Below are 16,209 nucleotides of genomic sequence, written 5' to 3'. Positions count from 1 at the left end.
TGGGGTTGACAACTGAGGTGCTACTAGGATGGTAGGGAGTAATAGAGATAGCTATGCAACTGAGAATTGCATGCATCCTCATAAAATAAAAGCCCCAAGCTGCTAACATAAGAACTAGTTTTGAACTAGGGATCTGATCAGATTAAACATAATCAGGCCATACCTAAATGATATAATAAGCATGAATTTTCAAAATCAAGGTAAGCTTGTATCAAGTTAAAACTCCAAACCCACAAAATAAAAACCATGCAAAAATAGTAAACAAATGCAACAAATATGAGGTTAAAGACCCAGAGAAATACAGTAATTTGAAAAAAAGGACTTTAAATGTTTAATTCTGAAAGAACTAAAGGAATAAGCTTCTGAAAAGTAAGAACAAGAGGTTATAAAATAAAAAAGACATGAATCAGAAATGGCAGATACTAAAAAAATAGAAATCATGTAAATCAAGACTATAGACTCTGAAAATAAATATTATAGCTGTTTCAGAGGTAGAAAATAGTATAGAGGAGTGATAATGGTATACACACACACACACACACACAAATATATACTGAGTGGCCAGATTATTATGACCACCTGACATTTGTAGGCAAATTAGCTATAATTTCGTGCTGAAGTTGCTAGAGGGCCAGATCATTATAAACGTCTGATAGCACAACATACCTAAATATCGTTGCTGATCAAGTTCATCCTATCATGTTGATGGCGTATCCCAATGGAGATGGCTTCTTCCAACAATACAATGCACCATGCCACCGTGCTCGTATTGTGCAGGAGTGGTTTCAAGAACATGATGGAAACTTTACCTTGCTTAGGTGGCCCCCACAATCACCAGATCTCAATCCAATTGAGCATTTGTGGGATGAAATTAAAAGAGCCATCAGGCAGCTGGTTCCACAACCATCAAATCTCACAGAACTAGACAGTGCTATTCATCAGGCATGGTGTCAGATTCCTCACATCACCTTTCAACATCTCTTGGAGTCAATGCCAAGAAGAATCGCCGCAGTACTGAGGGCAAAAGATGGCCCAATGAACTACTGATGGGGTGGTCATAATAATCTGGCCACTCAGGGTCTGTGTGTGTGTGTGTGTGTGTGTGTGTGTGTATACGCACATATATATGTAGATATATACATATATATGTGGATATATATATATATATAAATATATATATATATATATATATATATATATATATATATAGTTGTATACTAATTTAAACCATCATTGGCAAAAGAAAGACATTTGCATATATACTAAGCAAAGTTTACTACCTACAGATTCTGAAAAGAGAAAATACGTGCAAGAAATAACTATAAGAAAATATATAAGAAATTGTAAATTACAATTTTTTAAATCTTAAGAGTCCTTCTCTATGTGTTTTTATTTGTTTTGCTTAATTCCTTCACCTTTTCCACACCACCCCTCCACCCCTCTGACAGCTGTCAGGCTGTTCTCTGTATCTATGAGTCTGTTTCTATTTTGTTCATCAGTTTATTTTCTTCATTAGATTCCACATATAAGTGAGATCATATGGTATTTGTCTTTCTCTGACTGGATTTTTTCACCTAGCATAATACTCTCCAGATCTATATCCATGCTATCACTAAAAGAAACCAACGTCACCCCAATAAATTCAATAAAAATTAAAAAAAAACAATCTTCAGTTAAAGATAGTCAATTGAACAAAAGCATTCTCATCTGCTTTGTACTGAAACCCTACCAAAGTAGAAGTAAAGTGATTTACTTCTACTTTGACAAAGAGACTGGGAGATGTGACAAAAAAATTGCATGGGACACATCCAACCTTATTTGTCACCCAGAATATAAGATATTATATCTGTATCTCCAATGAAGACATTCAGAATATCCATTTCTGTTGAACCTTCTCAGTCTAAGGGAAAATACCTAAAATTATTGACATCATAGTTCTCAACAAAAGAATCTCATCAGATAATATACATTTTCACTCAGCATTTCTGAGCAGATTTTTAAAATATGTTTTCATTCGGTTGATCTCTTACTGCCCTCCTCCCGCCCCCCAACCCTCCCCGGCCTTCCTGCATGCATATAAGCATAACCAATGGACACAAGACACTGGGGGGTAGGGGAGGCCGGGGGAATGTCAAGGGGAAAAAAAACAAGACATATGTAATACTCTTTGTAATACTTTAAGCAATAAAACAAAATTTAAAAAATAAAATTAAAAAAAAAATAATAATGCAAAAAAATAAATAAATCATGACTCAGAAAAAATATGTTTTCATTAATTTTAGAGAGAGGGGAAGGGAGAGAAAGAAACATCAATTATCTGTCTTCTGCATACACACCTCCAACGAGGGATTGAGCCCACAACCCGGCCATGTGTCTTTGACCGGAATCGAACCCAGGACCCTTCAGTCCACAGGCAGATGCTCTATGTACTGAGCCAAACCAGCTAGGGCAAAGGAATATAATATTTATAATAGGAAGAATAATGGCCTTCGAAAGACATTAATATTCTAATCCCCAAACCTATGACTGTGTTATATTGCATGGCAAAGTGGGATTAAGGTTGCAGATGGAATTAAGGTTGCTAATCAGCTGGCCTTAAAATAGGGAGATTTTTCAGGGTTATCTGGGTAGGCTCAATGTAATCACAAGGGTCACAGGAGGAAGGAGTGTCAGTATCAGAATGCTGTGATGTGAAAAAGACTTGACCTAACACTAATGACTTTGAAGATGGAGGATGAGGGGTGTGTGTCAAGGAATGCTGGTGGCCTCTAGGAACCTGAAAAGGCAAGGCAATGAATACCGCACCCTTTTCCCCCAGTATCCAGATAGGAACACAGCCTTGACAACACCTAGATTTTAGCCCTGGAAACCCTCCAGAACTGTAAGAAGATAATTTTTCTGTTGTTTTAAGCCATTAAATTTGTGCTAATTTGTTACAGCAGCAATAGAAAACTAATACAATATATTATCTGGCTCAGCTATGAATAGCATTAACATAGTCATAATAACAAACATTAATCAATATTATGCTGTTGATCAATATTAAAACAAAGAGTTTGGGGTGGTAGAAGAATCTTGTGTATGTTTCACAAGCAGGGAATTTTGAAAGTACCTAAGTCTTATCTACCAGAGTGTGATATTACTAAATAGTGCCTAAACATTTAAAATTAAGAAGGAGCACCCTAGCCAGTTTGGCTCAGTGGACAGAGCGTCAGCCTGCGTATTGAAGGGTCCCAGGTTAGATTCCGGTCAAGGGCACATGCTCGGGTTGTGAGCTTGATCCCCAGTAGGGGATCGTGCAGGAGGCAGCCAATCAATGATTCTCTCTCATCATTGATCTCTCTCTCTCTCTCTCTCTCTCTCTCTCTCTCTCTCTCTCTCTCTCTCTCCTCTCTGAAATCGATAAAAAAAATCTTTAAAAAAAGGAGCAATATGAGCATGTTACTTAAAGATAGAATATAAATACTCAAAGAATTATCTGAAAGGGTTGAAAATGGTTGCTTCTGGGAAAAAAAGCAGGGAACTATTATTCTTTTTAACAAACCTTGGAGAAATATTTGACTTTAAACCAATTTCCATAATTTTGATAAAAATAAAAACAAATTTTTAAAAATCAAAAGAAAATTTTATAAATCGCTTTAGGCAATTGCATTAAAAAAAACAGAATAAATAATTTCCTATAAAATAATAGAAGAAAGAGGAAACTAGTATAGAACAGAAATTGAACCAGGTGGTTAAACAAAGAATCCCCCTTCATACATCTGTAGTGAGAGGGAATGAGATCATACTAGAATCAAAAGTCAACTTTATTAAACTATCATGAATTTTAATCTCACCTTCTACAAACTGTTCCATAAAATGGAAAAACATGAAAAACTATGTAACCTATTTTGTGAGCTAGTATAATATTGATTTAAAAATTGAACAGAAACAATAAAATCAACTTATAAACAGTAAATTTTTAAAGGGCAAACAAATAAATATGGTCCTGGCCACCAGGATGTTTAGTTAGTTAGAGCATTGTCCTGATATGCCAAGGTTGCAGGTTTGATTCCTGGTCAGGGCATATACAAGAATCAACCAATGAATGCATGAATTAGTGGAACAACAAATCTGTGTGTGTGTGTGTGTGTGTGTGTGTGTATAAAATAAATAAATAAATAAATATCATAAATAAATAAATAAATATCATAAATAAATTAATTAGATATGGTCATATATAACACATAAAGTAGATTTATCCCAGGAATATAAAGACAATTTAATATCAAATAATTTATCAAAGCAATTGACAATTCTGAAAAAAGGGGACAAAAAAGGTTGACAGTAATGCTGCCTTTATAATTATTCAAAGTGTATGTATACATTTTTGGAGGGACACCCTATACATGTTAACATATTATATCAAAAGAAGTATATGAACATCTCAAGAAAGAAAAAAAAGCATGCAAAGAAATTCCCCTCTTATTCATAATAAAACTCTTAGCATATCAACAGACTTAAAAATCCAAGGAAATTTCCTTAATTTAATAAAAAATATCTCCAGAAACCTACACCAAATACTATACTTAACTAAGACCCTTTATAAATAATCTCACTTAAGTTGGGAACAAGACTAGGACAGTGCCATCCCTACATTAAGCATATTATATTGTATTTTTAGCCAAAACAATAATAAAAGAAATAATACATTAATATAAGAATTTTAAAAGTAAGACACAATTGTTGATATTTGCAACAGATATAAAAACATGGAAAATTCAAAAGGATCAATAACAACTTATAAGAATGAATAAGAATCTTCAAAGCTGCTAGATATAAGATTGACTTACAAATATCAATTAGCAAATATAATAGAAAAGGGGATTCTAATTAAAATAGCCATTATAATAAAAGGTATTTATCAAAAATTATAAAGCACAGCTAAATAAGTGCATATAGGAGTATTTATAGCATTAAATGCTTATAGTAGACAAGAAAAAACTCAAACCAATTACTAAGATTCCATCTTATGAAACTTGAAAATGAAGAGCAAATTAAATCCAAAAGCAAGCAGAAGAAAATAATGATAGAATTCAATAAAATAAAAAACAATAAAAAGTAATCAATGAAACCAAAAGCTAGTTGTTTCAAAAAATTAATAAAATTTATAAACTTCTACACAGATTGATAAAGAGAAAAAGACAAAAATCACAATTATCAGCAATGAAAACAAGTATATCACTACAGACTTTATAAACATTAACAGGATAATAAAAAATATTATGAACAAATTTATGGAAATAAACTTAATGTAGATGAAATGAACAAATTCCTTTAAAAATATAAATGATCAACCTTCACTCAAGAAGAAATAGATAACCTCAATATCCCTTTGTCTATTAAGTAACTTAAATTCATACTTATAAACCTTACTAGGGATATAAAGTACAGCATAGGTAATACAGTCAATAATATTTTAATAACTATGTATGGTGTCAGGTAAGATACTAGGTTTCTTAGAGGAATCACTTCCTAAGTTATATAAATGTCTAATCACTATGCTGTACACCAGATATTAATATAATATTGAATGTCAACTGTACTTTAAAATATAAAATTAAAATATAAAAAAGAAAAAACTTATCATGAAGCAAATTTCAAATAAGAAACCTGCAAAAGCCCAGATGGCTTCACTAGTAATTTCTCCCAAGCACTGAAGGAAAAAACACTACCAATTCCACATAAATTCTTCCAGAAAATAGAAGAGGAAGGAATTACCCAACTCATTTTATGAGGTCAGAATACCTCTTTACCAATACCAAACAAAAACAAGAAAAGAAAATTAAAGGTCAAAATCACTAATGTAATATAGACACCCAATAAAACAAATGGAATCCAGAAATATATAACGAGGATAATATATCATAGCCAAGCAGCGTTTTATTCTGGGAATACAAAGGTGATTCAACACTTGAAAAATAATCACTATAATTCATCATATCAACAAACTTAAAAAGATAATTTAAATAGCAATGACTGGGTAGCTCAGCTGGTTGCAGTATAGTCTCCTACACCAAAAAAGGTTGCAGGTTCAATTTCCCGTCAGTACACATACCCAGGTTGTGGGTTTGATCCTAGATCAAGGAACATATGGGAGGCAACTGATCAGTTTCTCTCTCTCTCTCTCTCTCTCTCTCTCTCTCTCTCTCTCATGCTCTCTCTCTCTCAAATCAATAAACATATCCATGGGTGAGGATTTAAAGAAAGATCATTTGAATAGATACAGCAAAAGCATTTGAAAAACCCAACATACATTCATGATAAAATCCCTCAGTAACCCATAAATGGGATATTCATTATTATGGTTGAGTATCCATTCACTACTTGATGGGCATTTATGTTGTTTCCATTTTTTAGCTATTACAAGTAAAGCTGCTATAGATGTTTTTGTACAGGTTTTTGTTTGCACATATATTTGCATTGATGCTAGGTAAATATCTATGAGGGGAATTTCTTGGTTATATGGAAAGTGAATGTCTGACTTTATAAGACACTACCAAACTCTTTTCCAAAGTGGCTATATTATTTTATACTAGAGGCCCAGTGCATGAATTCATGCATGGGTAGGGTCCCTCTGGGTGGCCTGCAGGGATGGGGATGGAACCTGCAGTCCAATGCCACCTGCAGCTCCTACCTGCCACTCTCACTCCCGCTCATTCCAGCCCCACTGTGCCTGCCACAGGCTCACACCCAATCAGTCCTGATCAGGGGAGGCTCATGCTGCCACAGGAGTGCTCGCTCACTCGCCAGCCATGAGCCCTACCTCTGGTGCCCTCTCAAGGGAAGTGGCCAGCGGGATTGAGCTGAAACCAGCTCTCTGACATCCCTCAAGGGGTCCTGGATTGCGAGAGGGTGCAGGCCAGGCTGAGGGACCCCACAGGTGCATGTGCATGATCAGGCCGGGGATGGACTATAGGAGGGCTTCAGGGCGTGTTTGGCCCATCTCACTCAGTCCTGATTGGCTGGACCCCAGCAGCAAGCTAACCTACCAGTCGGAGCATCTGCCCCCTGGTGACCAGTGCACATTATAGCAAGCAGTTGAGCAGCCTTAGCATATCATTAGCATATTATGCTTTGATTGGTTGTTCGGTTGTTCTGCCATTTGGTCTATTTGCATATTACCCTTTTATTATATAGGATTCCCACTAGTAGAGAGTCCTACTTGATCAACATACAAAACCATAAAGGAATAAAATAGACCAATGATTGCACAGGGTTGTAGGTAGGGGAGAAAACTGAATGCAGGGGGCACAAATGAACCTTCTGAGGTGAGGGAAATTTTCTATATTTTTATTGTGGTGATGGTTGTGGTTATATGTTTGGCAAAACTCTTTGAAATATATAACTCTCAAAGGGGAACTATCATGTAAATTTTAGTTTAATAAACCTGGCTGGAAAAGTAAAAGATGCCTAGAAATATGTCTTATATGTAAAAAGTATTATTAATAAAATTACAAACTTCTACCAATGATTGTAAAAATGGACCTGCATAAACACCGAGAATAAAATAACATATTTATGACTAGGAAATATCTTTATAAAAAAGATGTCAATTTTTCTCTAAATCATTCTACTGATTTAGTAAAATTTCAAGATGATTTTCTTGAAATTTAAAAATCTTATTTTAAAATTAAGATAAGGGAACAATGGGTAAAACGTAAGATAATTTAGAAAGAGCAGAAAAATGTTGTGGTTGTGGGCTGGGAAAGGGCAGAGAATAAAGAATAACTGACCTTACAAACATCAGATTCATAAAGTATTCATAATTAGAACAACTCAAGTGTAGACAAATGTATTAATGGGGCACATAGACAGCTTAGAAATAGGCCCAAGTTAAGTGTAGAAACTGGGTAATATGATGGAATTTGCATTCTAAATCTATTATATATAAATGATATTTAAACAAGTGGTATTTGGCATAGAAAAAATTGACTCATATTTTATATCGTATGCAAAAATAAAATCCAGATGGTTTAAAAAAGTAAATGTAAAGCAAAATTTGAAAGTGCTGCATAGAAAATTTGGAGAACATTTTTTATGATCATGGGATAAGAAAATATTTCTTAAATGTGACACAAAAGTCACAATTTCTGAAGGAAAAGATTAATAAATTTATCATGAAAATTTTAAGCTTTAGTATAATAAAGAACCCCATAAACAAAATAGAAAGCCAAGGTGACATGCCAGAAGCAGATATATGCCACATATGTACCTGACAAATAATTAGTATCCAGAACATATAAAGAACTCAAACAAATCACTAAGTAAAATGTGACCAAACAGAAAATAAGCAAATGTGGGTGACTCTGGGTACTATATTTTGGAAGTAGAGACAAAGGAAGCTGGGAGTAGATACAAGTGAAGATAAAGTTTATTTGTAATGTTTTATTTCATTAAAACATAGCTGAAGCAGGAATGACAAAATGCTAACATTTGTTCATTCTGAGCAGTATATGGTGGTTATTTGCTCTTTGTTTTAGATACTTCTCTGAGTTTCTTTAAAAATATTTTAAATTATTCAAAATTATAAAAGAATAAAACAAGAAAATAAACTTGTAAACTATAAATTTATAATAATAAATTTGAGCAAAGTAAAAAAATAGAAGTTAAAATTATAAATAATAATTTCCCCATATACCAGTCATAATAAATTAGCAGAAATAATGATAGAAAGATTCACCTTCACACAATTAAAAGCATAAAATAAATGTTACTTCTATTAAACACTACACAGATAGACAAATTGAGATGTAGAGACCATACAGCTAGTAAATAGAAAAGCTGAAGTGATAATAATTTTAAAACTATAATAAAATTTAAACTTTGTTAACTAGTACAAGAAGCAACAGATGAATAATTTCAACAATAAAGATAAATTAAAAATAAATAAATAGCCCAGCCAGTGTGGCTCAGTTGGTTGAGCATCATCCATGAACCAGGAGGTTCAATTCTCTCTCAGGGCACATGCCAAAGTTTCGGGCTCTATCCTCAATAAGGGGTGTTCAGGAGGCAACTAATCAATGATCCTCTCTCATCATTGATGTTTCTATCTCTCTATCCCTCTCCCTTCCTCTCTGAAATCAATAAAAACATATTTTTTAAAAATAATAAAAATAAATAAAATAAATGGAAAATAGATTAATCCCAAAGAGAACCTACTATATACAACTATATATAACTACATATATATTCCTTGACCAGGAGGGAGTCAAATTGTGACCTCCTGGTTCATAGGTTGATACTCAACCACTGAGCCACACTGGCCAGGTGAGATTTTTAGTCTTCCTTCTGTGTATGGTGAGGACACATACTGTGTAAAAACATTAATACCTTTAAAATCATGTTTTAAATATAAAAAAATATTTTCTATTATCAACCAATATTTCCCTTTACCATATATCTTCTCTCCTAGGAAGAGATTACCTCATCCAATACATTTCATAATATGAGATAATCACCTTGCCTCTATTTCATAGTACCCTGTCCCATTTCCTTTTAAGCACCCTTAGTTTATTTCAAATTAGCAGTAGTGGAAATATGACCCAATATCAAAATTTACTACAGATTTTAGAATATAGTCTGTTTTTCCTTAGCTTTCAGGGCAGTCATGATTTCAGCAATCCCAGGAATAAAACAAGGAAAGGGCCTTACTATGATCACTTTCAAACCATATGAATACTTCCACCAAAATTAGAAATCTTCATCAGAATTTCCATTCAAAATCCTTAGTGTTGCTTAAATAAGTGATTGAGGCTGAACTACCTGCACAGGACCATGGGAATGTAGTATAGAGGAGAGCATAAACTATAGAACCTTACAGCTGGGAGGGTCTTTATAAATCATCTAGGTGTAGTCCAACCCTCCTCATTTTACAGTTATAGGAACTGATACTCAAACAAAACAAGTAATTTGTCACAAGAACTAAGTCAGCATCCAGGACAGGACTAGAATGTAGACTAGGCTATCTGAAACCCCATTTTAAAAGAGATTTTTAATATTTAACTCTTCTTTTTTTTCTTATCAAGTGCCTCTTTCTTGAACTTGTTAAATGGGGAGAATAAGGGGGTCTGAGAAGAGGGCTGGCTCATTGAGAATTTCAGTTAAGCAACATGATATATAACCTGGTTTTCAAATAAGCTTGTGTTCCTGTAGTCATGAGGCTGAAGGGAACCTCACTTTTCCTTATAGCAATATCATCTGCCAAACATCTGCATAATCCAATCTTAACAGTGAGCATCAGAGTAGAAAGGACTATTAGTAGGGAGAGGTGTCATTTATCAGTACTCAACTCTCCTGAAAAGTCTAATAATGTTGACCATGTCTTTCTTCTTAAAGCAGTGCAGTTTCCTCTGTACAATAATCAAAATGTATAACTATATAGTTCAATATTTTGTAGTGTAGGACAATATCTATCTCCCCATCTAAACCATGAACCCCAACGTGGCAATAACCATGTCTACTCTGCTAACCATTATATTCTCCATGCTTAGTAAATGGGATGTATTCGAAAGTATATGTCCAACCAATGCATGAAGCCTCTTTTCTCTTGGCTCTTTCACAATACTCTACTCTCCTAATTTTTCTTCCATACGTGTGACCTCTCCTTCTTTGTAGCCTTCACACAGACACATCTTTGTTTTCCCATCCTTGGATCCATTCTTTCTATTTCAAGCACCACCTCTTTATCAATTACACTCAAATCACTCTCTCCAGCTGTCTTCTTTCCAGCGTTCCAATTCCACATTTTTTCAACTGTACAGAATACCTCTTGCTGGACTATAGCAATAGAACTAACTGTGTGACCTCAGTCAAACCAAGTCACTATCCCTCTCAGGATCAATTTGCTCATCCATAATATGAAGGAGTTTCTTCTCTACAGTATACAGAGAAAAATCCTAATTTCCAAGTTAACATTCTACCTTATTTACAGTCAAGCCATCAACCTATATGAAAGTATTTTCACATACTTTCAACATATAATTTACTCCAACACAACTGAGCTCCTTCACCGTTCCCAATGTCCTCTGCTTTTCTGGCCTCTGCCTAGGACATCTTTCCCATCCCCAGACATCTTTCCCATCCCCCAAATGCTTCATGTTAAAAAACTGTTTAATTTTCCAAGCCCAATCCAAAGTGACTTTCAGGAACTGTCTTTGATCTCCTTGGCTGCAAGCCCTTTGCCTCTCTTTTATGGGTGTGGATCTCATTCTTGGAATATTATAGTTGTTTATATTATTTCTTCTATTTCTTACTTAACTCTGTCTTCTTGGAGAGCAGAGGCTATTCCTAAATCAGCCTATATCTCCCAAATTGCCTTTGGTTCATAGCATGCACTTAGAAACATTATACTGAATGGATTCAGGTTAGGCTGTATCAGTAGTCCTGATTAAAAGCCTCTGAGTTTCTGGAATAAAGACCAAAATCCTTATAAAGACCCACTCCAGCCATTCCACCTTTTGTTCAATTTCTTAAATTCACTATGCTTCTCTCATCTCAGGGAGCTCCTGCATGCTCTTCTCCTCATCACCTCCACCATCACTACCACCCCCACCTTCATGTTTCTATTTAGTCTTAATATCACTTTCTCAAGGAACCTTTTCTTAAACCCAATGCTAAGGCCAGTTTCCTCTGTTATATGTCTTTATAGCTCCCAACCCCCATACTTTTCCTTCATAGCATTTATTGTTGCTGAAATAACATAGTAGTGTGATAGTCTGATATATTGGCTCTTCCCCATCAAACCATAAGCTCCAAGTAAGCAAGGATGGTGTGTGTCTGTTTTGTTCACCTTTATATTATCTGCATGGTCTAACCACAGCACTGAATAAATAGCTATTGAACGAATGAATTGATTAATGACTGATTTAAAGGTAAAGACTTGGGACTTAGAGTGTACAGAATCTTTGCCTGTCTTCCTATAATCTAGTGATGGCGAACCTATGACACGCGAACTCATTTTTTTGGTTGATTTTTCTTTGTTTAATGGCATTTAAATATATAAAATAAATATCAAAAATATACATCTTTGTTTTACTATGATTGCAAATATCAAAAAATTTCTATATGTGACACGGCACCAGAGTTTTTCAAAAAACCCCAAAAAGTTAGGGTTTTTCAAAATGCTGACACGCCGAGCTCAAAAGGTTCGTCATCACTGCTATAATCCTTTCAAAGTAAAATTGGGATGCCAGGTAGCTCTCTGAGACAGGTAAGGTGGCCTTTTATTCACCATAAGAAATTTATAAAATAGGATAAATACTGCCTCTTCTAATGCCGGGAGGAAACCAAAATTGCCTTTCTTTAGTGACAGTATGACCCCAGAAGGCATAATTAACACCAAGTATCTTATTCATTCACTTAACAAACATTTATTAAGTACCTACTCTAAGCCATACACTAGGATTGTGGCTGATAGTATAATAAACTAGACTGATACAGCACCCTACTTAATTGGAATATTTAATCTAAGAATATAATTTATTATATATGCTTTAAAAAACCTTTTATGACCGTCAGAATACCAGAGGGTGGAAGATAATCTGGCAGAAATGATTTAGAAATTGTAACAAGCCCAATCTGGGCCTGTTAAATTAGATAGGCAGGTATCCTAGACCAGTGTTGGTCAAAGTGTGGTCCAGAAAGCAGTACTTGTCTGTGAATGTTTATTACCAGGCAGCGGTAACCTAAATGCAGAAACTGAGAATAAACACTTACAAAATGTTACAGCAATTTAACAAAAGTAATTTTTCTGTTGAAGCTAATAATAAACCTATCAACTTATATTTTTATGCTTTTTCTTTAAATTTTTAGTATTGTGTAGTTAATGTATTTTACTAAAGTAACAGTCTATGACAGAATGGAATATTTTGGAGGAAAAAATGGTCCTTCACCAAGATAGTTTGCAAAGCACTGGAACAGCAAATTCAGGATTACCTGGCAGTTTGTTATAATGCAAAATCTCAGGTGCCACCCCAGATCCTCTGAATCAGAATTAGTATTTTAACAAGATCCCTAGGGGATCCTTTTGCACATTAAAGTTAGAGAAGAACTGGCCTAGATGATTTCTAAAGCCCCTTAGAACCTTCAGATTTTATAATTTACTTCAGATAAAAAACTGCAGAGGTGATAACATCCACCTCATCATTTTATAGATGGAAAAACTGAGGTCAAGAGAGAAAAAGTCATGTGTCCAAGATAATTGGCAAATTAGCAGAGGTAGGAATATAACACATTTCCCAACACCCAAGTCAATTTTCCACTCTAGCATACTGCACGATCACTCCTATTCTACTGAATCCCACTCTGCACCATCCCTCAGTGATGTCATTGTTTTATCAGAAAGTATCTCAGAAACTACTTATTCTTCTTCCTTCCATAGACTGTGTTAACTTTAAATCACCACTATTTCAACTGTCTCCTTTATGATAATTACCTTTGACCTCTGCTTCTCAAATCTTACCATATGCATATTGTCTGACTGCTAGATGGATATTCTGAGCCTTCAGAAGGACTAGCACCAACTGATCCCTGGTCTTTAGAAAAAGAGAGCTTCTTTGTTCCCATCAGTCTACTTGATATCAGATATCAAGGAAGAGAGCACACACTCAATGCTGCTTTCAAAAGCTCAGTACTTTCAGTTTGTGGTTGACAATCAAGAGAATAGGACACTAGACCATATTAATAAAAGTCTAGGCTCCAAAATGAGGCAAATGATGACTCTTGTGGTATTGTCAGACCTGATCCTTGAGGGGAAAGGTATGATTGCTGTCTTGAACTGTCTGAAGAGCTATTATTAAGAAGAAGCAAATTTGTTTCAGATAGTCCCAAAGAACCAATGAATAAATGTTATGGGGAGACAGAGCTTGGCTTATAATGGAGATCATTATCTGACAATCAGAGTTGCTCAAAGATAGAAGGAGCCATCTAATGAGCTCTCTATCATTGCAAGGAAATTCAAATAGAAATCAGTCAACAAATTGAACGCTTGGAGCAAATTAAAGACCTGGGTGGAGAAATAAAGCTTAAGGATCTTTAGGGGTCATTCCAGTTTCAAGGTTTTAGTATTCTAAAATTTTCAGGGCAGCGTAACCCTAAACTGTCAGAAAATAAGAGTGAGATCTGGTCCTAAAAGAAATTGTTGTGGGTTTTTTTTGCTCAATGTGAGATGAATGAGGTTATGACAGTGGCAAAGTGAAGTCTTTCCAGGCATCCTTTTAAAAGGAAAGCAAGCTGGCCAAGAAAAGCCATTGGGCAAATTTTTTGTTCTTATGCTACACAAAGGCCAGAGTACTATTTCCGCCCCTCAACATGTCTTTCCAAGCAGCACCCTTCCTAGTGTACCTACATTTGTCTAACAGAGAAAGGTGCAAAATTCTCCCAAAGGAGGCAGTAGTGCTTAATTGTCTCTAGACTATGCATTCTGGAATCAAATTGTGTTTTAATTCCAAATTGGGACAGTTAATTACTGTGTAACCTTGGACAAGTTACTTAACCTTTCTATACCTCAGTTTCCTCATCTGTATATGAAAAGATAATAATAATATCTTCTTCATAGGGTTGCTATAAGAATAATACACATTAAACCCTCATCCCAAGATCCAAAATTTATTGAGCAGTTAGAAATATTATTAATAATGTTGCTGTTATAATTAATATCATGGACACATTAGTGTTGCTAACTCAAAAAGCCCCATTAAGCAACCAGGTCCCTCCCACTACCAGTTCAGAGACGCTATATTACAAGAGCTTCAGCCAGTCCTTGCATAACTCCAGACATCCAGAACCTGCTGTCCCTCAATAAACCATATCATTCACAACAGGAATCCTGGCTCCTCACCAGGTCTCTCTAAATCTAACAGCCACCCCTCCCCTAGTCCCTTGCCAAAGTCAGAAGAGCTGCAAACTGGAAGTCAGTTCCAGACAAACCATCAGGTGTTTCTTCCCTCCCGAGGACACAGCTGGATCAAATTCCATGCCTACCAGTGGGATGGGTAAGGTATCCGAATCCCTGGTCTAGACTGTCAGCTCAACTACCTGGGATGGGAATTGGTCAGGCAATGGGGTTTCCCACAGAGAAGCAAGAGAAGCCTCCCAAGTGTGTGAAGGAACTCAGTCCTAACCCCACAATGAGCCTCTTAAAGGAAGGGGGAAGCCTCAATCTGCTTTTAAAGGAAGCAGTTATTTACAACTTTGTACTCACTTGCACCTGGGGAAGGTAATAGGGAGATGGGGAAAGGGGCTACATGGTATTCTCTTTGTTTTTCATTTCTAACAAGGAGAAGCAGCTGCAGAGAAAGAGTTAAAGGAGAAAGGAAGCTCCAGCCATTACCCCATCCCCATACCTAAGGCTGTCTGGGGGGTCATGACAGTGCTGTCTGCTATGGCTAGGGGCCACTTGGTGGCTTTTTGCAGCAGCTGCTGCCTCCCCCCGCCCTACCCCAAGCAATTTGCAAGGTCAATGCTGACCTGCTTCCAAAGAGGAACAAAACAATTCACTGACAATGAAGCAAATCTCCCATACACCACATCTCAAATCCCCTCCCCAAATCAGGTTTTAATTTACCCTAGTGCCTTCCTGCCCAGATGCAGACTCTGTGCTTCCACCAGCCCTACTGGGGAACCCAGCATAGCATCACAGCTGCAGAGCATGTCTCGCCTTCCCCGCCAACCCAAGGAGACTCTCAGTACCGGGAGAGATGCTATCGCTAAAGGAGACCTGAGATTGGGGGAGGGGAAGGAGGGACATCTGGGTTTCTTACCAAGCGCCACAGTCACTTCCTGAAGTGGACAGAAGAAAAGGATGAATGAACTGAAACAAGTTAGAGGTTGAGCCCCCACAGAGCTCAGCTTCCTCTTCTCTTTCTCTGGGTCTCTATCCTGGTCCCTCTCTCCTCTGTCTCACTGGTTTGCTTGCTGGCTTGCCGCGCTCACGATCTCCCTCACCCTCCCTCCCTCTCTCTCTCTTCCTCTCTCCTCCCCCTGCTCTCCTCTCTCTCTCTCTCTCTCTCTCTCTCTCTCTCTCTCTCTCTCTCCCTCCCTCCCTCCCTCCCTCCCTCCTCCCTTCCTCTATCCCTCCCTCCCTCTCCCTCCCCTTCTTTCCTTTCTTTCTTTATATTTCTCCCCCTTCCTTCCTTTCTTCCCTCCTCCCCTCACCCTTTGCTGGCTTCG

General features: G+C 36.3%; 1 protein-coding gene across 2 annotated transcripts in view; it reads right to left on the bottom strand.

Moving 5' to 3' along the window:
- The window catches only part of GABRA3 (gamma-aminobutyric acid type A receptor subunit alpha3), a 227,971-nt gene extending 211,997 nt beyond the window's left edge, over positions 1 to 15,974 (bottom strand). For both annotated transcript variants that reach the window (XM_059678914.1, XM_059678915.1), the window contains exon 1: positions 15,801 to 15,974. The gene's annotated coding sequence lies outside the window, so the exon portion shown is untranslated. The remainder of the gene's footprint in view (positions 1 to 15,800) is intronic.
- Positions 15,975 to 16,209: the final 235 nt, after the last annotated feature.

The sequence above is a fragment of the Myotis daubentonii genome, chromosome X, assembly GCF_963259705.1.
Source record: "Myotis daubentonii chromosome X, mMyoDau2.1, whole genome shotgun sequence".
Lineage (NCBI taxonomy): Eukaryota > Metazoa > Chordata > Mammalia > Chiroptera > Vespertilionidae > Myotis > Myotis daubentonii.
The sequence above is the reverse complement of the archived record's forward strand: the minus strand, read 5'-3'. Positions and strand labels throughout refer to the sequence as shown.